This window comes from Lepisma saccharinum, chromosome 3, assembly GCF_977018435.1.
Source record: "Lepisma saccharinum chromosome 3, izLepSacc3.1, whole genome shotgun sequence".
Taxonomy (NCBI): domain Eukaryota; kingdom Metazoa; phylum Arthropoda; class Insecta; order Zygentoma; family Lepismatidae; genus Lepisma; species Lepisma saccharinum.
In genome coordinates, this window is record NC_139231.1 from 83,761,634 (window position 1) to 83,787,926 (window position 26,293).

The following is a 26,293-nucleotide window of genomic DNA, read 5'->3' on the forward strand; positions in this document are numbered from 1 at the left end:
ATATTATTAGAATAATTAAATCAAGAAGACTTAGGTGGGCAGGCCATGTAGCACGAATGGGAGAGGAAAGAAGAGTTTACTGGATTCTTGTTGGGAAACCTGATGGTAAGAGACCTATAGGAAGGCCAAGACAAAGATGGAGGGACAACGTTGAGATGGACCTAAAGGAAATCGGTAGGGATGGAAAAGAGTATATAGATCTTGCTCAAGATAGGGACAGATGGAAGGCCTGTGTTACTGCAGCCATGAACATTCGGGTTTAAGAAGGCTAGAGAGTTAGTTAGTTAGTTAGTTCTAATTATACATTGTAAACAAATGACTGGAGGAACGATGGCTTAAGATCGTCAATTTCCGCTACCAACTACCGCAAACATGACAATGACGATCTTTAAAACGACCATTACATAGTTAATCTAATTAGTGTAATTTTAATGATTCAGTTCTTAAAAATATAGTTATGGGGCACGTATCTAAAATTTATAATCATTATCTATCTTGAAGCATGATAAAAAATTCATATTAAATTAAAAACTGTTGCGTCCCGTCTGGATGACTGATAACAAGACCCCTTGCATCCATTATGTATGCGTAGAGTCATGTAGAGGACATCATGACTAATAGCTTTTCTTTGTAACGTTTTGCTTATTATGACCTCATTTTAGATAGAACTGCAAGGTATTTAATGTGTAATGCGAGTCCACGCTTCAGCATGATGTGCAGATTTAATGTTTTGTTCCACTAGTTTACACAATCATCATCACACGTTAAACAAAATAATGCGTAAAGAGTATTTTCATAACCCAAAGGGAAGTACAAATTGTTAACTTAGTAAATTTCCATTCCTAGTAATTACGATGGGTTCTGGTTATGACTTGAATAATAATATAAGGAATAAGAATTAATGTTGTGAAAACTTGATATTTTGTATTGTGAGATTTGAGGTTAATGTAAGAATTACGTATTGAACATATAAGTACAAAGCGTGTTAAAGAGATATACCAAAATCCCTTATAACTTGGTTTGGCTATAATTTCGTAATGTACGAAGAGGAATTTTCCAAACCGCGAGTACCATCTTGTGCATGAACGGATTCTAATGTCCGTGTTTTCTTGTGTTTGGAAAAGAAGAAAACTGTCACCTTCAACAAAATCAGTTAATATCCACGATTGAGGGAACACAGTCATGCCAATTATTTATAATTCGTAATTACTGCAAATTCTTTACAGTTTTTCACTTCAAGCGTTTTGAAATTTCTGATTTTCAGCAATCCATGACAGGGATGAACGTTTACCTTCGAAGAGGGTTACGCTGACCACATCACGATAGCAGGACTCAAACCTGGAACCTTCGGTGGCGGGATCGTGAGTTGTCAACAAAACTTCCGAGGCGGCTGTAGTAATAATTATGAAATGTCTGCCTACCATTAGAGTTTGCTCCCAGTCTTATCAGGTCGAATCAAAATCTACTGAAAACATGCTACTAGTTGTCAGATTTACTCAGATATTTCAGAAATTGCGTAATACTATTTTTTAAAGGAAAGAAAAGATAATCGAGGTAAATAAAAAACGAAACAAAATATATTCTTAAGTGTTCAACTTGAAGCTGTTTACTCACTCTTTTCTTCATATTTTCCTTCTCTTTTCTCTTTCTCGATGTTCTTTGTGAGTATTCCTTCATAAATTTCATCATATGATCACCCTTTCCAATTTTTTCGCGATTTGCAAAAAGTGGCAGAAAAGCGAAGTAAAATAAACCAAATCAATCAATTCTTTCTTTCCTGTTCCTTTGTTTCTTATTTAATGTAGGAAACTATGGAACTCGCTTACATTATGTTTTTCTTACTTTGTTGGCATATCTCTATTGTTCCTGGCTTTTACTAACGTCTTCGTTTCTGTGTTGCTTTCGCAATTCAAATCTTGAACGATTTGTTCCATATCTTCTATACTGAGCCTGCCAATGTGTTCTTTTCCTTTCTAAACTGTTTCCATTATTCCTTCGTGTCTCAGAATATGGTTTACCATTTGCATCTTCTATGGGCTATTGACTTTCATATGCTTCTCTTGCTATGTGAAGTAAATATATTGGCTGGAAATTTTTTTGCGAAATTTTTCATCAGTTAAAAATTTTTGCCGTTATGATCTTTCAGTTTCAATTGACTTCATTTTTTGCTGTTCTACCACTTAACCTCATGGAAAGAAAAAATATATAATACTTAATACAGTGCAAGATTAAGCAGAAAAATATTAAACATTACCGGTACAAGAACGAAATTACAAAAATCTACCGGTAATGCACAAATCTGTTATTTTACGTCGCTTTTCTGCCAATTTTGGGTAACCGCAACGATGAGAATGAGTGATGATTAGATGAAATTGATCAAGGGACACTCATCACAAAGAACACCCAGACCCAGGACGGGAATTTTAGTGGCTAGATCGAAACGCTCTCGGCCACGGAGCCAGTTGCTACTACACGAAGAGACGACAAAGGAAGACAGACAAAACACATAAAGTGTGTTTGTGTGGTGTTTCTATATACTTTCTATACAGCTTTCATTTCCAAACTGCGCTTCAAGGTCACGGCATCGTCTCCCCACGCAGTCGCCTGTTCTCCTCCAAACACAACCTGCTCATTGGATGCTGCACGGGGAATGCATAGGAGTGAGGGAGAGAGAAGCGCGGAGCTAGGTGGATGTCCTTGAACCGCACATTCGAACTGCAAGAAATATAGTAATTACAGGAAAATGATATTTACTTCATCAATTATAGGCCTATAGGATGTTAAAAAAGCGTTTGTGTTTGTGTATACTCTGTCTCGTCAATCTCTGGAGCGAGGAAACGAAAATAAGTTTCTACGCAAGTACTAACTAGAGGGGTTCGACCAATGAACACGTGAGAACGAACAGGATTGCGTAGAGGGGGAAAACGGGTGAAAAGTTGGCAGCAGCGTGTACTGCTTCGCTCCGCCCACTCGCTTTCTCCCCTTCTCTACCGTTATGCACGTCCTTGCTCCAGAGACTCCCGGAATAGAGTAAAATTTTGCTTTCTTTGTAATTGCTTTACAAGTTTTAGGCGCTGTAAAAAATATAGGCAAGCAGAAGTTTTGCAGTGACGTATACATTAAGATTAGTGGCATCTAATGAGTGGCCATCTAGGAAAGCAGATAAATTGCCGGATTAAAGAGCGTCCAATCTCAAGAAAAGATAACAGACGATAACTATGTAAACATATACACACCCAGAGAACGTATCCCGAAACGAGTCTGATAAATGCGTCACACGCATCGCGATTTGTAAACCGCGCTTCGGAGGAAGAGATGGAGGACCTCGCTGACAACTCCTTCATCGGCCGAAAGGAGAGGCCCCGGGGGCTGCTGCTATATTATTTTGGGACGGGCTATTTGTACGCGTTTGCGGGGATAGACGTCGGGCGGTCCATAAAATCAAGGCAGGTGAAGCGTCGGAACAGGTGCGGGGGGCTACACGTCACACACACACACATATACATGTTGCACCTGCGTTTCATCATCAGAGAGATTGCTCTTCCGACATCGGAGTGCGTGTGTTGCACGTAAAAAGATAAAAAAGGGACTTTTTGTCAGCTTCTTCCCAGTGGTGGAGAGTCGTCTGTTATGGTAGACAATGCCTTCTTCATTGCGTCTTTCTGTCTGTTCAGAACCCCTCCCTTTCAACCAATGTCTTTTGAAGAGTCTCTGAGCCTGGATGGGCATCTGCAGGGGTTCACTTGCCCCTCCTCCCCTGAAATAAGGAGACAAATGGCTTATTTTCCCCTTCTCCCTTTTATTTCTGTTTTCTGTTTTTCCTGTATCATTTTTATAGCTTTCAATTTTCTTCTTTCGGTTGTTTTATTCCTTTGTTAGTACTAGCTTCCCAAGCATTAATTTTTCGTCTTCAATTTAGTTTTCTACATCATTCTCCCTTTATCACATTCTTGCTTCTCTTTCCCTCCCTTTGTCTTGTTTGTATATTAATGGCTCTCTTCTGTAATTTCGCTTTTCCTTTCTCTTTGCAGCTTTATTTCTCTTGTTTGTTTCTCTCTTTACCTCGCTTCTCTATTTGCCTGTATTTCTTTCTCTCTCCCTCTCATCTATATTCTCCTCTCTTCGATTTCCTTTCTCTCTCTTTCTTTCTCTGTCACATTCTTATTTCATTATTCTCTATTGTTTCTTGCATATTACTCCTCTCTTCTATTTCCTTCTCTATCTCTAACATTCTTATTTCATTATTCTCTATCGTTTCTTGCATATCTCTTCTTTCAAACAATTTTATTTCATGATGATTCCATATCTTTTCATGATGTCAATATTTCTCAGTTAAAGACATAATTATTTTTGTGTGTGGAATCATTAAAATACCCTAAATTTCGTGTAACTGATATTCTTTTTTGGCAGACAAACTAGATTAAAACGTATAGTAAGGAACAAGAGGCAATACACGATACAAGACTTTTTCCAGATAGGTTGTAAGTTGTAGGAATTTTCTACATGTTTTGCAATAATTCCCTAACAACGGTGACACGAGAGACTTCAATGTCTCGCCTACCTCTGTGGCGGAATGATTAGCACAGCGCGCTATGGGATGGACGTTCTTTGTGAGTGTTCCTTCATCAATTTCATCATATCATCACTCTTCCTCATCTTCGTGATTAGACAAAAGTATCAGATGCCATGTTGAAATAAACCCGAATGAAATTCGTCGTGTAAGAACCAGACGGACGTCAACATTACAGAAGAGATGAAATAATGGATTCTTAGGAAAACGTGTCAGTAAATTGGAGACACGTGTTGCACCTTACCGCTAAGTCTTAGAAGTGGAGGAAACATCGATCTTACTCCAAATAGAGGTCTCCAGAGGAGATATGTTAAAACAAAACCTAAAACAGCATTTTTTAAATTATGTTCCTCTGGTTCTCGTACGACGATTGGCAGGTAGGGCAGATGGAAACCTCACTTTTCTAGTGCAATAAACCTTCGAGTTTAGGAATGCCACAAAATTATACGAACTCAAAGGCTCTTTTCAGTTCTTACGGCGGGCGCTCTAGAAGCTGGCAGGAGAAGTGAGAGCGGGGATTACGCAACAGGCCAACCAGATAACAGCAGTGGCGCCGAGAGACACGACGCGGCCGGAAAAAGTACTACGTGAAAGTCGTTCTACTGGCAGCTACGTTTCTTATCGTGCTGTATTGGTCGCTTCCCCACTCCCCGCTTCCCCTGCCAGCTTCTAGAGCACCCGCCGTAAAAACTGAAAAGAGCTTATAGTGAATGTACAATCCCCGGCAATAAAAATGGGACACCTAGATCCTGAAAGGCTCACTTCCCTTCAAGGTGTTCTGTGTGTTGCCTAACTATACGACGGTGGTAGAAGTGGGCATAGAAATTTGTTATTAAAATCCTCCTTTCGCCTTAAAGTTAGGCAACTTACATAAGAAAACCTCCTTCACCTTTGACAAGGAATGTAAAAATTGCTGTCTCTCGTCAATGATGTCGCCGACTGTACACTCCTGTTCACGTAAAGTGGCACATTTTATAACGTTGGACAGTGGAAGTAGTGACACTTTATCTGAACAGGGGTGTACAGTAACTAATGCGGAAAACGTTATGCATTGGAACTATTACGAGGAGGAGACAAGCTCATCTGAATGGAATCAGCAATGCTAGGACCAGAGAAAACGTTTCCGAATGTGTGGACGGAGCCAAGGATCTCCGTAGTGGGACCTTAGGGGAAGGACTCGACGTTGTGTATCTTGCCGCGATTAATCACGAATTCGGCGACTCGTGGAGGCTTCATCTCCCTCTCCCCCCGTTCGCCGCGCCGCATCGCTTTCCTTTTGGTAACGATCTAAATAGTAACACGGTGCACGTATGGCGTCACATCACTGACGAGAGACAGCCATTTTTTCATTCGCTCTCAAAGGTGAAGAAGTTTTTTTGTTTTTTTCAGTGGCCAAATCTCATAGCGTGAGACATGCGGAAGCTGTCGACTCAACAAGTATTCATCTCTTTAATCCCCCTTTTTCTTTGCCTCTGTTCGTGGACAGGAGAGATTTCTCTGTTACATGACGTACTCAAAAGTACAACAGTCTGTGGAACAGATTTACAGCATTTTCTTTTACCAACAATCACTGACGTAGGCAGGATTTTTTTCTGGAGTGGCTGTAATTGTAAAGTGGATATAGTACATAGCTGTATTCAATGGGGGACTGTATACACAAGATATTTGGCATATCAAGAGCTATCTACTCCCAAAAATGGCAATCGGTGGTCATTTTAAGATGGGTTTAATTTTACCATCGGTTTTCTCTCCAGTTCTTCACTGCTTTTCTTTGAAAATGTTGATTTTTTTAAAATTTCGGAAGGAGCTGTAGTCCCATCAGCCACCCATCTGTGTACGCCAGTGCCAACAATGCTTTTAATGGAATTTATTTATTTTTATAATATGGGCACATCAGCACGTCACAAAATACGGGGATGAGCCTTAACTAAAACAAAATTGAAGGCAGCTTCCTAACAAGAAAATAAAATATGTCTGCAAAAAAATTCCTCACTGAATTTCTAAAAACCAAGGCATTCATTCATTACTTAACATTTAACAAGAACTATAACCATACTGTTTCCGAGGAAAAACATCTCCTTACCTATTAAAAGCAGCGGAAGTAAGGGGGCAACCAGCATACACAAGGGTAAACATAGAACAACACAACTCCATAGAGGATTATCCTGACCGTGGATTCAAACGCCAGAGCCTCGTTGGCCTGAAAGAAGCAGCTACCGGGACATACTACGGTGAAGTGACTTTTGAGTGCCTTACCAGAAGGTCATCCCTTACACACCAGGGAGTGGATCATATATTTATGGTTAACATCACATTGAATACACAAAAAACATTGATATGTTGATGGATAGTGCCTCATGTGTGAGAAGGTTCGTCTCCTTCTTGGTCTCGTCTTAAATTCTTGTATCGTTATCCGTCTCGCCTTGATTTATAAACACCCGTCTCGGTCTCGAAAGACAATCTCCAAAAACTCAATATGCTGACCAAGGCAGAATTTATTTTATTTTAAAACATAAACTATAAACGTTACGTTTCAACCTTATAGCAGTCTTCATCAGACTCTGTACCAAATTTGTACAGAGTCTGATGAAGAAGACCTTGCTAGAAGGTTGAAACGTAACGTTTATAGTTTATGTTTTAAAATAAAATAAATTCTGCCTTGGTCAGCATATTGAGTTTTTGGTTATCATGGAAACAAGGCTTAATGGTGTTAAATTAGACAATCTCCGTCTCAAGTCTCGAAATACACAATACTGTCAATATGTACTGCATGTCGCCACTTATCTCGTTTCGACGCTACGAACCCTTTTAAATAGGGTTTTAATCCTGAACATGTGCAACAACACCACATGTTTACAGTAGATTAATTTTGCAATTACGAACTTCTCTGGGCACCCTTGCACGCAGGTATGCTCTAGTTTTGGTAACTCACATTGCAGACATACACTGCAAAAAAAAAAGGTGTGTTTGGGGTGAGTTTCGCTCTTTGGAGGCTTCGAAGGTCAGAATACTCGGAATCCTCACCTTTTTGAGTGAGTTTCTCCTCCCTACCCTAGGGTGAGTGCAGATCTGTCGTGAAAACCTTCCCTATACACCTCTTTGGGTGAGTTTCGTCTGCACCGTGATGCCACATGTACAAACTTTCCCACTGAAAATCCACTCACAGGCCTTGTCATAGCGAAAGAATTTTGCCGGCATGACAACGGTTGTGGTCCTGGACCCCCCTGCCAGGCTATCCGAGCAATTTGTCTACCTGCTGAACCCTTTTCCCAACAAATTACCACCCTGTAGCAGTTCTCTAAATATTCAACAGAGGCGCTGTACTGCAAGTGGCGCTGGTTCGAGTGACCAACTCATGAAATACTTTCAAAATAGGTCGAAAACCCAAGGTCCGTCGACGTTGTTCCTGCGGGAGATACTAGCGGTCGACGGCCTTGGAATAAACCTATCAGTTTTGAGATCCCTGTGATGTTTTTATAATTAAAAAGTGTACGAAATAAATACCTGTATGTTACATGTAAATTTCAGGAATAATCTATTTGAATAGTCATTTCATATTTTCAAGTACCATTTCACTGCTTTACGTCAGTAATTAACAAAATTTGAGCCGAAAGAAAAATATGATTTTTCCTCTCACATTTCATATTGAGGTTTAGATTTGCTGCTACATTTCTTACTGCACTTAAACAAAGGAAATACATGTTTATAGCCTGAAAGAACGTTTGACATATGCAACTGTGCAAGTGCATACAAATTAAGGCATAAAAAGCTGTGTGTTTTTGTTTACAATATTTCTTCTTTTTTGTTGTTCGAACCTTCAGTAAGGTATGACTGTATCTTTGTAGTTATTTTATCATGAAAATATAATGTGCCTTCATTATCAGTATTATCTTGGAGAAGTACATTTTGTTATTTGGAGTCGGTATTTCTAGTGTTCATTCATAACGCTTATCTGCCGGGCTGCATTACACTTTTCCTTTTCTTATTTCATTATTTTTTTCGGCTATTAGGAAACTCTTATGCAAAACACAGATTACAGATATAACACCAGGAGTACACATCCTGAGTACTCAATGTAATTGGAATTATTTTTTAACGTTTAAATAATTTGTTTAACCTTACTACTTTACAGTAAGTTTAACGAGAGGCGTCAAGACAATTCTCTGTGCCGAGATGTAAAATAAACTTAATGTTTCAAATGTGACCCCACCACAATTAACAATTTAATATTTCCGAAGTCACTGGGATTATCGTAAAGGATTATGACAATAAGAGAAGGGTTATGCCTTCTTGTTATGAGGCACGTAGCCAGGGGGAGGGCTAAGGAGGCTGAAGCCACCCGAAATCCTACAAATATCTAATTTAAATAGTGCATAGAGGTAATTAATTTTTCTTACTTAGCAGGATTAAACATTAGATCGAAAAAAGTTTAGTGTATAATAGAGGAACCAGTTTATATTTTTATATTCTATCATTTTATCCAAAGAATAAATTGATCCACCAGCTCTCAAAAATTGTAGTTTTCTTTGTGACAAGCCATACAATATAAACTTTATGAGTAAAATTTGGGAAAAACTTTTAAAGCCTTTTTCTTTCGGAATGTGTAACGGTTAATAACAAAATACAATAACTATGAATTTCAGTAAACTAACTGTACAAAATGTAAGAAAAAATGGACAATGTGTTGGATATACACAGTGGATCGAGTAGCAGTCTCTCTCCATTTACACAATAATAATAATAATAACAAATAATTTGGATTAAAATTAATTTATTTTCAATAACTTATAATACTTGTTATTGTAAAATGATAATTATAACCGTAGTAAACTGGTAATAATTATTGTTGTCATTATTCTTTCTACCAATGAAGTTTTATCAATGGCCTGTCCCCTTTCTGAAAATATTTCTGGCGACACCTGTGCTGATAAGAGATGAGCCCCCCCGAAATAAAATCCTGGCTACGGGCCTGTGTTATAGTCATGTTCCTAGAATTCCCATCCTTCATTCATTTGATTTTTTTTTTAAAGTTCTCTGGCAAACAACTTATGTACGCCACCAATATGACATGTGACGAATACTTCAATTTGCAATTTGACGAATGGTTTAATTGTAACGATGAGGATAACACTGATGAGACAAAGAAAAGGACATATTCAACCTTTACCCAAAATTTGAACCTAGAACCCTCTGCTTCGTAGTTTACTACACCAACGACTATCTTTTGCATTTATTCAAAAGGTAAACCTAAGTGCGGTAACGCCAACAAAAAATAGTCTAGTAGGAAATGTTTCATCCCACTTTGCGTTTTATCCTTGCAAGGGACCGCAACTCCAGAAGACATTCAACTTTCATTATTTTTCCCCCACCCCCTACATCACAGTCAATGTACAACCTAAAATGCTTATCCATATCTTTGAAATCTTTAGAGCAGCACAAACAAAAATCATAAAAGCTTCTAAATTAGTCCGCTTTTCTAAATATTCAAAAGAAATTTTGGTTAGGCTAATTAATTTCAATGAGCACATAATACCATAAACGCAGTTCCAATTTGTTATTCTTGTTTCATTTCCAAATATACGCTACATTGAATGAGGCAAGTTGGTTCCCTTTCTGAGCCACTGTCTTCAAATAGATGTGGCAACAAATAAATTTTGCAACGACGTGTTGAATACCACACGTGAATATCCTCCAAAGTTCCGTTTCTGGACTTTCTCTCCTTTGTAACGAGCAACCCCTTGCTGTGCGCGTCACGCGTCAATGCACCAAACCTGAAGTCTTCCCTGGAAATGACATTACAAGTCGAAGCAGTGTTTTATTTCGGGTACACGATTATATTCCGCTGATAAACGCTGTGATTAAAATTTCTAACTAGCTTTGAAAGCTTTTTCTTGAACAAATTGTACAAAAGTTAATTGTCCTCGTCCGTGGCAGTGCGGTCTAAGGCGCTGTGCTTTGGGCTCCGACGGCATGGGTTCGAGTCCGCCTGGGTCCAGTCTCTGGGTTCTCGGCCTGTGCATAGGAACGGTAGCAACCCACCATCGTGAGGAAATTGGCGAGCTACGAGTGAGTAGTGTAACCCGGTCACGGATATCTCCTATAACGGCTGGGGGTTCGACGTGCTGACCCCACGTCACCCCATTACTGGTTGAAGATCTCCAATGCTCTAGGTAGGATTGTGGGATGGAGACTTGCAGCCGGGAGATAGGTCAAGGCCCTTCGAGGGCTGTAGAGTCACGAGTTATTATTATTATAGAAGTTAATAACAACATTTAATTACTATATGCATTTCAGTCAAGTTACTGTTGCGCTGGAAATTCATTTATCAAGTGGATCGAGAAGAAAATTCTCCCCAAGGAGGATATAATAGTAATAATAGTAATGATAATACTTTTGGAATAAAGTTGGTTTATTTCAATTAGTTTATAACAATAATAATCATAAGCATGATAATTATTATTGTTATTAATATTACTGTTTACATTTTATTGTTGGCCTGACCACCCCTATAAAGAACTCATCTTCCTTGTAATCCACGCGCACGTCGCCTACTAAATCAAGAGATTATTATTATTATTGGTTTGTATATATGTGTGTACCTGTTCATAAGCCAACTAATTGATCGTCAAGCATTCTGTAGAAAAATCTTTGAGTCTACTATTCAACGTGCTCTGTCAAGGCTTACTTATTACAGACAGTTTGCATTACACTGGCACGTAAGATTTCTCAAAATATGGTGAACTGAAGTGAATCAATGCAATTGAACATAGGATTACTTTTACAAAAATTAATAAAAGCGGAACATTAATTTAGGTTACAAGCTGAGACGAGAGTCGGGAGAATCGTGAATGAAGGAACCTGTCTGGCCTCTTTCGTTCTTCGCAAGACGTCGCGGTAAGCAGACTCGTTCTCGTTGCTCTTTCTTTCCCGAAGGAAAAGCCTCGGTCTCGTTTAGATTATCTCAATGATAAATATATTAAAAAAAATTTTAAAGACATTTAGTAATAGGACTTAAAAACGAAAGTTTTAGAAAATTAAACATCTTTAAATAAAAAGTAAATCAATTTGCATATTAAAGAAATTTTGATTATAACGAATTCTAAAAATAATTTACACTACGATTTACCAAACCCTTGAAAAATACAAGGCTTTCGGACAGTATAAGTCACGATTATACAGACGGCTGTCCCTCTCGGTCTTGTCTTCATTTTAAATTGTGCTCGGTTTCAGCCAAAGTGGCACAAAAGTGAAGTAGAATAAATCAAATCAATCAATCAAAATAATCATAATAATAATAAATTTTATACCAACGGCTGATCTTCCTTTAAAAATTTCTGGCGACGCCCATGCTTTAATTCTATTATTCTAGTCAACAGTCGAAGACAATCGATATATGTAATACCTCGAATGACGTGTCTGCCTACCAGTGAGAAAGAAAAAAAAACAGCATTATACCTGCTTACCACTATCTAAGATACAGTTTTATTAGTAGTGGAAGTCCCTGCATTCAACGACTAGTTAAAAAAAAATTGAAGTTACTTATTCTATTTTGGTTGATACGTCCTTCATATCTTCACATTAACGCTTGTTATTAACTACCTGGATTTTTTTTAAAAAATGTTATTTTTCGTAAGTTCTCATGTCCATTGGCAATATGTACAAATATAGGAAAATAATTTATCTTATGGAAATGGCTATTTCAACAGTCACTCACCCAGGCTCGAACCTGGACCCCAAGTGGCGAGAGCGTTGCACCACAGCTCTGCACCCTGTCCATGGGGGTCCCCTTATTGAGAAGAACTTATTGCTTACAAATCCCGCAGGAAGAGTACATTTTCTTTGGTAACGACCACTATATAAGTTATATTTTCTGGAGTTCTTTGTTCCAATCAGTATATTAAGACACTACAGTAAATGCAAAGACAATATTTTCAACAATAAGACATTAAATACTCATTTATTATTATACAAATTTTCATTACAGATTATTGTAACGAACTGATAATAACCAGCATTACACAATAAACTAAGTTTGAACCTTTCTTTATATAAAAGCGACAAAAATAACATTCTCATGTTCACATTAGTTTTTTAGGTGGTAAAAATCTAGATTTTTGGTCAACTAATCATGTGTATTCGAAAGTATCAATGTCAACTATTAACTAATAAGTTCTGGGGAAGTTTGAAGTTGTTTGTTGCGGAACCTGAATCAACTGTCCTTATCCTCTCCCCTCCTTCTATAGGGCTGTTTCTGGATGAGAATTACAATATTATATTCTACTTTAATATTATTATGAAGTACTTAACATTATGAAGGAAAGCCAATTTCCATGGCGGTGTGGGTAGCGCAGCGAATCCAGGCCTGGGGATGTGTTTTCTTTGTGAGTGTCCCTTCATGAATTTAATCATATCATCAATTGATCCTCATCTTCGCGATTAGCCAAAAGTGACACAAAAGCGAAATAAAATAAACCAGCTCAATCAATTTGTGGAGGAAAGAAATTCTGTCCTTTATTTTCTTAGAACTTTGGTATCCACAGAGCGCTTTCAAATTGCCACAAACCAGTGGCGGATCCAGAAGTTACAGTTGGGAGGGGCGAATTTCATTCGAATGCCTCACCTCACCGAACCTCAATTCTAACATACACTTGCACTGCTATATATAAACAACATATTATACTGTAAACAGGAACGAAGCTGTTTTTTGTGTTCTAGAAGATAGAGAATTCCTTTGCAAAAATAGAGGTCGAGGACTGGAATAGGTGGTTATTATTGTATCATAATTCCTCTTGACCTCCTATTGCCACAATGTAAACCGAATGAGCACATATGAGAAATATAGTGAATACGCAGAGAACACAAAAGTCTATTCCCCCAAGGGGTCTCAGTTCGATTTCATTTTGAAGCATATTGCACAGTGATTCAATACAAATTTAAACTGTAGTGTCTTTTCCGATTAGCTTATCTTGATCATAAAGTTGACTTATTTTATAAATATTCTCGAGCCTTTTAAATTTGGGGATAAAAGGCGGAACATCTGAGTCTCAAAAATATCAGGTACAATATCATATCCAAGAACTGGCAGTTGGGAAGGGAGATCGCTCCCATCGCCCTACCGGTGGATGCGCCTGCCACAAACAACAGAGTGTAAAAGTTATCTAAACCACCCCCACCCCCAAAGATCGTTGCTTTGTTTGAAGGACATTCACTTTCAGTGTCTTTTGTTACGAGTCACGCGTCGTATACCGCGCGGTTTTCGTGGGGACCAATCGAAGGACGTCTGGGACCAGCAGGAAGTCATCCCAGAATAGACTTGCCTTTGCCTTTGTGTGAGGTCGTCTGTGGCCACTGGCCATAATAGTTTGTCTGCTGAGTGGGTATTTGAAAGTGGAGATAAGAAAGCAACATTCAAAGGTAAGTAAGTTCAATAACGTTTTCAATATTTTTACACTGTAAGTTTTCTTTATACATATATGCTCAGATTGTCGTATCCGCAATGATTAGACCAAAATTTATTTCACATTTCGAAATAATGACAGTACACGGTGAGAGGACATTGTTTAGCATACAGTGTGAGCCCTTTCAATATTCCTCGTCCGAGGATTGACATTCGTCATGGTTTGATTTGATTTGATTGATTTGTTTTATTTTACTTCGCGGTTTGTGCCTCTTGGCTAATTTTGAGAAGATGGGGATGAGTGATGAAATGATGAAATTGATAAATGGACATTTACAAACAACCATGCCCAAGCGGGATTCGAACCCGGGACCCCTGGCGTTGCAGCTCGACGTGCTAAGATTCGTCATGGTGTCCCTATCTTTGAGCCCTATAACCTGGAGCCTACTTTTGAGGGGGAAGAATGAAACCTGAGGCTTAACTTTGGGAGATTAGGGGAAGAGTCACGAAAAATTTTCCATCTCATAAAAATAGAGTCCAGGGATTATTTCATAAATAACTAGCGAAATCACAAATATTACTCTTTATTACTTTGCTCCTCAGGTCGCCTAACTTGAAGATTTTAACAAATGTGAAAATTTTGGGGGTCCTTGTCCCCGCCAATTTACGCCTATGGTTACGGAGACAGAGAAAACATGGTTTAAGTTCGTTTCCGTTCTTCCCACTCCCATTTTGGAGATAAATAACTGGAAAACTATAAGGATAAAAAATAAAATTTCAAGTGCACAAACGAAATTCTATCCAAGAAGTTGCTTGATTTTTCTTCCTCCATGATGGGGAGCTTTTAGTTGTTTAGTTTAGTTATTTCAATGGTAGAACGTAATGATTTTGTCCTTCATTTTAAAATTGGGGGCGAGGGAACTTCAAATTTTGATTTAATTTACTCTCAAACCGTTACGTTACAATCGAAAAAATGCGCTGGGATAAAACTGTAGGGGCTTCCCGAAGCTCCCCACCCCACCCCAAGTTCAATTTGTGAATACTCGAACGCTGTAATGTTGCAAACGAAAGTAAATGCGATACAATCCGGTACAAACAAAGGATAATCTTATGACATACTTTAAACAGAATATGTGTATGTTTGGGGGGACAACGTCACAAATGTTGACCGTGCTACAATTATCACTGTTACTAGGATTCTCTATCATCTTTATTTCTTTCTCCATTTTTCATATGTTTCAATTTTTCTTTGCTCTCTTGGTTCCTCTGTTTCCATTTCCGTTATCTTTCTACGCTTCCTTCTCTCCTTCCCATTTTCTTCTTCTATTTCTGTTCTCTGTCATTCGCTGTCAATGTATCTTTCGGTCTCTTTCACCCTCTCTCTTTGTGTTCTTCTGACCTTGTGTGATTCTCGCTGTGCTGTAAGCAATCCTAATTTTTAACTGTTGGCTATTTGTGTTAGGAGGAGATGGGCCAAAAATATTTCGTGGTGGGCTAGAGCCCGCTTTGGTGCACCAGGCTAAGCTTTTAAAGAGAATAACTGGTTCTACACTTTTCAAAATTCCAAAAATTTAATTTTAAAGTCAAACAACAAAAACTTTATGACTAAAATTTCCATCTAACTTTTAAAGTATTTTCTTGAAGGTATCTAAAGTTTAATGACGAAGTAAAATAATTGTGCATTACAGTACGCACTGTATGAAACGTAAAAAAAAAAAAAAGAAAGAAACTTATGCTGGATATTCACTCATCTGCTGGATTGAGTAAGCCCCCTCAAGGATATAACAATAATATAATAATAATAATAATAATTATTATTATTATGGAATAAAATTGTTTTATTATTATGACATTTTAATTATTATTGTACAATTATTATTATTATTTCTATTATTCAAATTTCTGGCGACGCCCTGGGAATAATTATGAATTAACCCCCCCCCCGAAATTTTTTCCTGCCTACGGCCATGACAATGACATTAATTTTCGGGAGCAATGATCGCCTTCCCACACTCAGACGCTGATATTCGTGAGGTTTTCTGTAGTGTGCGTCCATAGTATCTTCAAATTTTCGGTCCTTGGGGGATTCTAAACATTAACAATTTAAGTTAAGGAAACTTACAATTTCAAGCAGCAGCTAGAATTTCTTTTAGAGTGTTGTCTTAGATTTATTTTGCACATAAATATGGTTGTGTAACATAAAATTTTAAGCATTATTTTAATTTTCAACTCCTTTTCAGGAATGTGCCATGCATAGAGCAGTGGATACGGATAATGCCCACAAACACACTTGCCTTAGTTCCAACCTACACTGAAGATTACGCCACTCTTTGCTCAGAGCAGTTTTTCAAGGATCCTGCATGGGTTGGGTTTACACAGATATGCACTGTAAGTAGAGCAGTTCAAATTTAATTTTGTTCTTTTTTCAAGGGAATTTATTATTCATTATTTTCATAAGTTTTAAGCTGTAGGAACTTGAAATGACAGAGGTCTCTTAGGAAGTAAGCTTATATGCTGAGATGGGAAGACCAGTGGCGACCACTATATGTACCCAGGTGTAGCACACGCTAGAGGTGGTCAGCTAGTATTGAACATTTAGTCAACATAGTGAGTGTGAAAAGAAAATGAAAGTGTCAAAAGTACATGCATACTTAAATACATGTATCAAGGAGTCCGAGGTTCGATACTCGGTAGTGGTTCATAATGGTTCAGATCTCACTTTGAACTTTAGGTCCAGTCCCGATTAGCCTTTCTGTGATTAAATTGGTCTTAAAAACAAATTCAAACAACAAATCTGGAAATAGGAAAGGGTGGGTGGGTGTCTCAGCTTCGGTCTTTTCTGTTTCAAAGAGAGTGTTCGCCACTGGGAAGTACAGTACTAATAGTTATACACATTGTAGGCTGGAGTGTAAAACTTTGTTGTGACTGTCTTAAGAAGTATTTTAAAATTGATGTGGCATACTAATTACACAATGTGTACAGCGAGATGTTAAAATATTACCAGGCAAGTTGTTCATAATTTTCAATATTTTTTGACGTCCCATGTGTATTTAAGGAATTGAACTGCATTGAACTTTTCCTGGAAATATTTATGCATCTCACTCTTTACATACCTTTCCTAATATCTTTGTTACACAATTAATTTCATGGAGGATTAGTGAAAAAAAATATGGTTGACTAGACCACACAGCAAATATACTTCTGTGTCAGCATCTTTAAGTTCTGAGAATCGATTGCTGCTTGTGTACAATTTAGTGTTCTTATAGATGTGGGATGAAGTAAGTGATTCATACATTTTATTTGTTTTCTCTTTTCAACTTGCAAAGTGAGGGTCTGATGCTACATTTATTGGCTATCAGTTACCCTGTAAAAGCCTACATACACATTATGTCTTTGGAAATTGAATTCATTTTGAGAAGTTATGTAGAAGAAAACAAATAGATAAAGAAATTAATCCTTATTTGAAAAGTATCTAAACTTTCATCATTCTGGGTTTCTTTCATTCAATCTTCCACTGTATGTATAAACATTCCTTAGGAGAATTTAAATTGCTGGGAGGATCCAAATGATACTAACTTTGCATGATAATTAACTTTTATATGTTAAATCTACTTGAACGCTTCAAATAGTCTTCCATCTATTAACAAATATAGTTGTACAATAAACTGATGTATTGAAGAAGTTAAAGTTTTGCTACTTTCAAGATTAATCTAATTTAAATTTATTCCTTATTTCAGGCATTGAATGCTGTTTAACTAAAATAACCACCTCTGATGTTTGAAGATGATCCTGATTTTGTAAATGGAAATGTAAGTAAATAAATCAATTAACCTGTATGTAATCTGAAAATGTCAGAATCACATAAATAGAACTAGGAACGTAAAATATAATGCTGCGTGTGCGAACCATACATACACACCTTTCATTTTGTAATTAATAATCTTTGGATATGCATTTCCAAAATGCACCTTAGCATAAATATACAAATTATAATCTTTATGTATTTCTTTCGTAGCCTACTAAACTTTTAATAGAACTTTATTTCTGCTACTTGAAAACAGAATCATATCCATGATTTTATTTTTGGAGAGTTGAACTTTCATATAGCTATGTCTTGTTTCTATAGAAAATATTTAAAATTGTCAAGGGTATGTGTCTCTTGTCTGCTGGGTGAAGGGATGGAATGAGGCATCCACTCACTTCTCCTTCTGGCACTGTGCCTGTTACATGCTAGTATAATGTACAGAATAAATAAAATCTTTTTGCCTTTTCGCTACATGATGTTTACACATACACTTTGACAGGACAGAACTACAGGGTGCGAAATCATTGAAAACTGGTGGGGGAACAAAGTTCTTAATCTACATTCCCCCCTCCGCCACATATGTGTATTATTAAAAGTAAATTAATTTGTTACTTTTATACATATCAGATATTGTAAAGCAGCCAACTAATTCCTTTAGTAACTTGGTTAAAGATGTTATAAATTATGAAATAGTTGAAGTGCTTTTATTATGTGTAAGTTTTTGTTTTGTTTGTGCTTTATGTTAATATAAATCAATTAGATTTCATAGTTATAATTTTCTTGCATTCTTGTCTTACTTTAATTGTGCGTATTGTAGATTTGTTAATGATCTCTTGAGAGAGAAAGCATTCAATACTCACAACTACACTAATTTGTGTGTGTTCGATATTATTCTTAGTACAGTATATTTGAAATTAAAAGTAATTGCTTATTTTTCGTTTGTTATAACAAAAAATCTTCCCCCCGGAAATTTTTGGTGGGGGTATTTTTGAGGCCAAGATTGTTGGTGGTGGGAAATCCCCCTGTCCCCCAGGATTTCGCACCCTGCAGAACTAACAGAAACACAAAAAAGCTAAAGCTAAACACTCAAAAATTAGTAAAAAATTATTTTTCACACCAACATTGAATGGTAGTGTTTGAGCTCTTAGGCGACACCAGAAAGGTGTTTGTGTGTGTGTATTGGGGGGCAACCCATTGACTTAACTTAATAGTAGAACAAATATTAACAATAAGATCTCTCCACCTGTTCATTCAATCAGTGGCGTACACAAGAGGGGTTACTGGGTTTAACCCCCCCCCCTGAGCTTTAAATATTATGGGAAATGCTGTGTAAAATAAATTGCCAATTTAGCGCTACTGCATTCAATGTAGAAACTGATCAACGTGAGGGCCTCCCCGATGGTGCAGTGGTAGGTCGTTGCCTTGTAATCAAGGGGTCCCGGGTTCGATACCCTGTGGAGGCACATAGTGGTTCGGATCCCACTTTGAACCGCAGGTCCAGTCTCGATTAGCCATACTGTGCATAAAGTGGACTTAAAACACCAACTCAATCTTTCAATTGAGCAGCTTGACTGATTGATTTTGTTTATTTTTCTTCGCATTTCTGCTACTTTTGGGCTAATTGCGAAGATGAGGATGAGTGATGATATGATGGAATGGATGAATGGACACTCACAAAGAACACATGTGCTCAGGCTGGAATTCGAACTCGACACCCCAGGCGTTTTAGCATGCTTTCCTAACCACTCATCCACGAAGGCTGGCTACTTAAGCTTGAATCATTTTGTATGCACACATCACTAGTATACTTTTCAGGGAAGTATTAAGATTCATAAATGTTATAAGTACATTCTAAACTATCACACTCTGACCTAAATGCATTCTTGGTTATATTCTTATTTACTCTTACATTTTTTTCTCCTTTCAGATCATGGACGCCTTTCCATACAGACATTTTAAAGGAATACAGCATGCATATTTTTAGCAATGAAGTAAAATTGGTACTGAAAAATAAATCCTCTTTTTTTTGGATAAAATTGTGAGAACTATGTTGAATTATTGCAAGATGAAATGTACGAATATTGTAAATAAAGTTGAATTTTTTGCTAACTGGTAACTTTATTTCTTCAACCTAATCTTTGGGGCGAAAAAAATTAAGCTCTGTATTTGAAATAGAGTGGTTAAAAATTATGTATATGAACATTTATAACTTCTATTAAATTTGCTCTGCCTTCTTAAGAATGTACATTTTCGTTTCTAATTAATTTATTAAAGTACTGAAATAGGTTCTAAAAGCACCAAAAATCACTCACATTGTAATGATTGTGGCATTGAACTGAGTGTGCAGAACCAACAGCAAAGGAAAGGTAAGCTTGAATTATTGCTTAATGTGTATGCATTTAGTGGCAAGGTAGTATTTTTCAGAGATTATCCCTTTACCATGTATGTATATACTTCCATCCAACGTATACATAAAATTTATCTACGGATATACAAATATACAGTATTTTGTTGTGTTAAGTATGTCATTTATTTATCCTAGCAATGTATCTGAGCATGAGTGTTGCTTTCCAAACAGTACAGAAAAAAGTTGTTATTTTTTAATTAACGGGTGTGACTTCTGAAGATCAATCCCCTTCATGTTATATTGTACACGCAAGGGCACTCTGGGTTGTAACAGCACCATTGACTTTCAATTAAATCATTACAACCCAGCAGTGTATGTGACAGTACATATATCCAGTCCCAATTGGCTTCTAATCATCAAGTGGAAGTCTCAAAAAAGACTTATTGGAAAATATGTATGTACATTAAAAGTTGCTGCTTTTTTGTATGATTTAGAAATCGATACATAATATTCCTTGCAAGCTTCATGTAATTTATGGATGGCTTGTTCTTCTACATGAATACCTTGGTGAGCGTGCCGCATCTAGTTTCCTCTAAGTTTTTTAAGCTTTGTCAAAATTTAATGCTGAATTGAATGGTATTCTTTTTATAAAGAAGACAATTAATCACATTAAAATCTGAACACATTAAATGAAGAAACACTGTTTTCCCTGTGATGTCGTATATTATACAATGTACGAGTTAACATTGCATTTCTCTACTTTGATACATTTGCCATCTGGGAAGAAATTACAATGAAGTTATGATTGCTCTATCTTATTCTGAATTCATATTGGATAAGATAGAAAAGATCTGACTGATTCTTCAAGGTTAAAGGTAAGCATTATTATACTAAACGAAGATCATTTACCTCTTCCTCACGAACCCCTCAAACTCACCGTATGGGAGGAAAAACACACTCTATACTATGGTGAGAAAACTCACCCTATGGGAGGAAAAACACACTCTATACTAGGGTGAAAAAACTCACCCTTATGGGAGGAAAAACACACTCTATACTAGGGTGAGAAGACTCACCCTTATGGGAGGAAAAACACACTCTATACTAGGGTGAGAAAACTCCCCCTTATGGGAGGAAAAACACACTCTATACTAGGGTGAGAAAACTCACCCTTATGGGAGGATAAACACACTCTATACTAGGGTGAGAAAACTCACCCTGATGGGAGGAAAAACACACTCTATACTAGGGTGAGAAAACTCACCCTGATGGGAGGAAAAACACACTCTATACTAGGGTGAGAAAACTCACCCTTATGGGAGGAAAAACACACTCTATACTAGGGTGAGAAAACTCACCCTATGGGAGGAAAAACACACTCTATACTAGGGTGAGAAAACTCACCCTTATGGGAGGATAAACACACTCTATACTAGGGTGAGAAAACTCACCCTATGGGAGGAAAAACACACTCTATACTAGGGTGAGAAAACTCACCCTATGGGAGGAAAAACACACTCTATACTAGGGTGAGTAAAACTCACCCCAATATGGGGTGTGGAAACTCACCTTTTGGGGACGGCTATTTGTGACAAGCCAAACTCACCCCAAAAGGTGAGTTTCCACACCTTTATTTTTTTCAGTGTAATCTTTAGAGCAACTTCCGTGGTTATTAACAGTATTTTTATCTTAATGGAATATTGTTTCTTCTGTTACAGGTACGAGAGTCCGTAACCGCAGAGGGTGAATCGAACAGTATTCTTGCAAGGGTGAGTAGCTTGCAACGAATCATAAGGTTCATAAACTGTTTGGATTTATGCATGTGGAAGTCCCTGGCTAACTATATCTCGAGGCCTCCGCATATACAATTTTATTTAGAACTTTCAGGCCAAGTTATGGCAAATTGCCAGTTATATTTGTCAAAATATTTTTACCACATATTTATTTTGTGTACCTTTCCCAGGCAATGGTTTCTGCAGTGAACGTTCATTTGCAGATGGAGATCTGGGGCTGTAGCCCCCCCCCCCCCTCAGACCGCCTTCAGTCAGGTCCTGTTCGTAAAGAGAACTTCGAAGTTGATAAAAGTAATCTTCTGAAGACGATGGATGCTTACAGCTGATTCGGTGGTCGAGAGCGTTTTGTAGTCGACTTCTCGATCTCACCACCGACATTCCTGAGTTCGAGTCTCAGTTTGATCATGAGTGTCCCTTCATCAATCTAATATCATATCATATTAGAGATTGATAAGTTGTTCATTCTATCTGGATATACTGCTAGGATATTATGATTATACATTACTTTAAAAAAAGGTTTCAGGGTAATTTGTAATCCGGATAGGCCTCCTCAAGGGAGTACTGGTAAGGCTTGCAATCAAGTACTTTCGAGTTCGATCCTGGTGGAGAGTCATTGCACAATGGTTCCAATCTCATTTTAGCTTTAGCTCCAGTCCCGAATAGCTTATCGGATCACAAAGTGAACTTAAAACACTCACAAAACACTCTGTTTACTTGATATCCGGATATCGTTGTTAGGGCATTGGGTTTGTGCGTTGCTTTCAAATCGGATACCGGATAGTTTCGGATATCCGTCATCAGCGGTGACAAGTACTAGGTAAATGAATTGAATTTCTCGAATCCGTTCAGCCCGACTCGTGCAGCTGTCGGATTGTCAACGGTGAAGAAGAAGAAGAAGACGACGGTGGTAACAGTTGAAATGCGTCGAGCGACGGTTTCCCTCGCGAGCACAGCGCCGCTTGTTCTCTACCCGTCGGGCGTGAAGTGCGACCATCAGGCGTCCAATGAAGCAGGGATCGCGCATAATAACATTCTTTGCCGGATTCCGCCCGTTTGCTATGCTTGCAGGAGAATGCGATTGGAGGGGCGGCGGGAATCGAAGGGACTGACGGGTAATTAATTGCTCTGGGGAAGGGACGGGGCACAATGGGGCGGAATGCTGAGGGGATGGGCTTGATATGGGGAATTCTTTCGGTTCATTCCTTTCTCTCAGTTCTTTACCTTCATTTCTACCTAACTTTTCTTTTCTTCCTTTATTTTTTCCATTCGACTTTGCAGCAACGTTTGTACTCAAGCAGGGGTCTGCTCAGGAAAAATATTTGGGGTAGGGTTTTGTCAGAGCCAAAATTGTGATTAATAGCAATAGTCTGATTAAAATGCATCTTTTCTTAATTGCGTAATTTCCTTCTGTTTCTAAAACATGTAAATGATTCCAAATGGCGGAGTGATTAGCACAGCGCGCCACGACGCCAAGGGTTCGTGTTCGAAACCCAGCCTGAGCATGGGTGTTCTTTGTGAATGTCCCTTCATCAATTTCATCATGTGATCACTCATCCTCATCTTCGCGATTAGCCAAAAGTGTCTGAAAAGTGAAGTAAAATAAAACCAACTAATTAATGTAAATGATTCAATATGTGCCAATTGACACTAATGTGCATGAGTGTTTTCACTCTAGTAGCACATTACAATTCATAGACTGATAATGATGTACTTTTGGTGCAAAAAATAAGTTTGAGTTTGTTTGAGTCCACTTTGTGAACAGAAAGGCTAATCGGGACTGGACCTACAATTTAAAGTAGGATCCGAACCACTACGTGTTCCCACCGTGTATTGAACCAGTGACTCCTTCATTACCACTACGCCATCGGGAGGCTTTCAAAATAAGTTTGTCCGAGGAGAAATTATAGACAAATGCATCAAAGGGTGCTTTCTTTTCAAGTACTGTTCAGGGTGATGCACTAGAAATGGATCAATTGACGTGTTCTTGTCAAAGCAACCAACATTACAATGTTGCCAATTGATGCATTTCGACTTGTGTGTATGCATGATCTTAATACCAATACTTGTATGTATAAAGTAGGAAACGTAATAGTTAGTATACTTTTTCGTTGCTAAGCAACGAGCTGTTGAAAACAATTGAATAGTGTGTAACATAATCACCAGTGAAAATGAAAGTGCCGTAAGAAAGAACGAGGCCGGAGACAAAAAAAACTCTGAGAACTAGGATCAAAAGAACAATATAACGATGGCTCAAAAACAGCAAAGGATAGGTGCAGGAGCGTATATTCTAGGCTAGCTAGGTTATCTGCGAAGTCTGAAGTCTAGATAATAAAATACAGGAGAAAAATCGATCAGAAATTGTAAATAATATTATTCAAATCTGATGCTGATTCTGGAGTTGGCAACCTGATTTCTTAGGATTTAGCAACATGATTCCTTAGGAGTTGGTAACCTGATTCCTTAGGAGTTGGCAACCTGATTTCTTAGGAGTTGGCAACCTGATTTCTTAGGAGTTGGTAAAGTTATTTCTATTCATAGCCTAGGACCACGTGACATAGTGAGATAGCCCAGATATTGGACTCAGAATACGCCACTGGATAGGTGGTGTGAGCCAGTAGGAAATTACGAAAACAACGAGATAAGAAGTTTGGAATCATGTAAGATGTAACGGAAACTTAATATACTGTATTTCTTTAGAATTAAATATAATAATCATATCCAGAAGAGAACTGTGTTGCGATTTGAAACCGTTTACACTAGAGTACAGCATGGGACCACTTTCGCTATCTCATACTTGTTCGAGTCTCCCACCCTCGAGTGTGCTACGATACCTTGGTAGTTTCAGTTCACAATCATCTATTTCATTTTCATATGTCACTGTTATTATCCCGCACCGTGGCCGTGAGGTCTAAAGCGTAATGCTACGGCTACGGGACGCGCGCAGGTTCGTATCTCCGGGGGGGAAGCATCAGAACTTTTCTCCTGAGATTTCAACCTGTGTATTGGACCACCCACCATCGTGAAGAAATTGGGCGGCTACGAATGAGTAGCGTAACCCGTTCATGGAAAATTACAACAACGACTAGGGGTTCGTCCTGCTGACCACACGACACCTCGTAACTATTTGGATAGACTCCCACCTCGACAGGGCGAGCAGTCGGTATAGGCTCTCGCAGGCCGTTGCGCCACGTGTTAAAATATCACTATTATTGGTAGGATAGACTAAATGAACTACATTTTAACATGGACTTAAGTTTCAATTTCACTGCATCATTCACTTCACGATCCATATTTGAGGGCCCACTATCGGAGGTAAATTAGAGAGGCGAAGACTGTCAGACAACCATGGAAGGCTACACACAGAAGATGACATCATTGACAAGATCAATTTCACAGATGGATGAAGAAGTTTGAGGAAGGAGAAACCAGCATTGAAGACCAAGCACGCAGTAGGAGACATGACACGACAACTGAAATACAAATTGTCAGCGACGGACGAATCGATACGTTCGGACAAAGGAGTCGGAACGCGTGAGCTTGTTGCATCGACTTTCGGTACAGGGCTCGTATGTTACGATTAAGTGAAGGGTGAAATGTATTGAAACCTGCAATGGGACCATAGTATGGTTGTGGAGATAGGATTCGGTCATTTATGGAGGCAATGTAATCAGCACCACGCTCCGGCAGCCTATACCCCGCCACGGTTGTCCCGTACCCATTTATTATATACACCTAGAGTAAGGTCCATGCAGGCACATTGTTTGAAAAATACCCACCTGAAATTTGGAACCGAATCCAGGACTCTCGCGTGACAGTCAGACGCCCTACCGACTTTACCACCGGAAGATAACAGGATTTACCAGGAATGTGTGAATCTAAGCACGAAAATGAGATTTAAAATATATTTCCACTCGAAAAATATTAATTATGTTTTATCTTATCTTGCCGTAAAGGACATTTTACAGCAAAAAAAGTAATGTGTCTGTATAAAGCAAGGGCGCCAGCAGGGGGGTGCCTGGGGGGGGGGCACTTGCCCCTGTTACGGGCTAATTTAATAACTAACTAACTAATTAACTCAACTGAACTAACTCAACTGAGCTTAGCAACGCAACAACGAAGAATCACTCGCCTCACCTGCTGGGCGAATTAAACATTACATGAATTATAATACGGTCAGGATAAGTGCCTAACAGTCGGAGTTACCGAGAATAAACCAAGGAGGATTTGATTTTAAATACCTGAAATGACGTTACATAATACTACGGTGTTTCTGAATATACACATATATTAAAGCACATATAAATAGACAGTACATCTTGCCCTCTTTCACTCGATCTCACATTCATTCTCTCATTCTATGGCATATTGCGACAATATGACA

At 38.2% G+C, this 26,293-nt stretch overlaps 1 protein-coding gene across 4 annotated transcripts in view; it reads left to right on the forward strand.

Moving 5' to 3' along the window:
* Positions 1-26,293, forward strand: part of LOC145985879 (abscission/NoCut checkpoint regulator-like) — a 438,255-nt gene that overhangs the window by 87,626 nt on the left and 324,336 nt on the right. For all 4 annotated transcript variants that reach the window (XM_083120003.1, XM_083120006.1, XM_083120004.1 and 1 more), the window contains exon 2: positions 21,838-21,888. The gene's annotated coding sequence lies outside the window, so the exon portion shown is untranslated. The remainder of the gene's footprint in view (positions 1-21,837; positions 21,889-26,293) is intronic.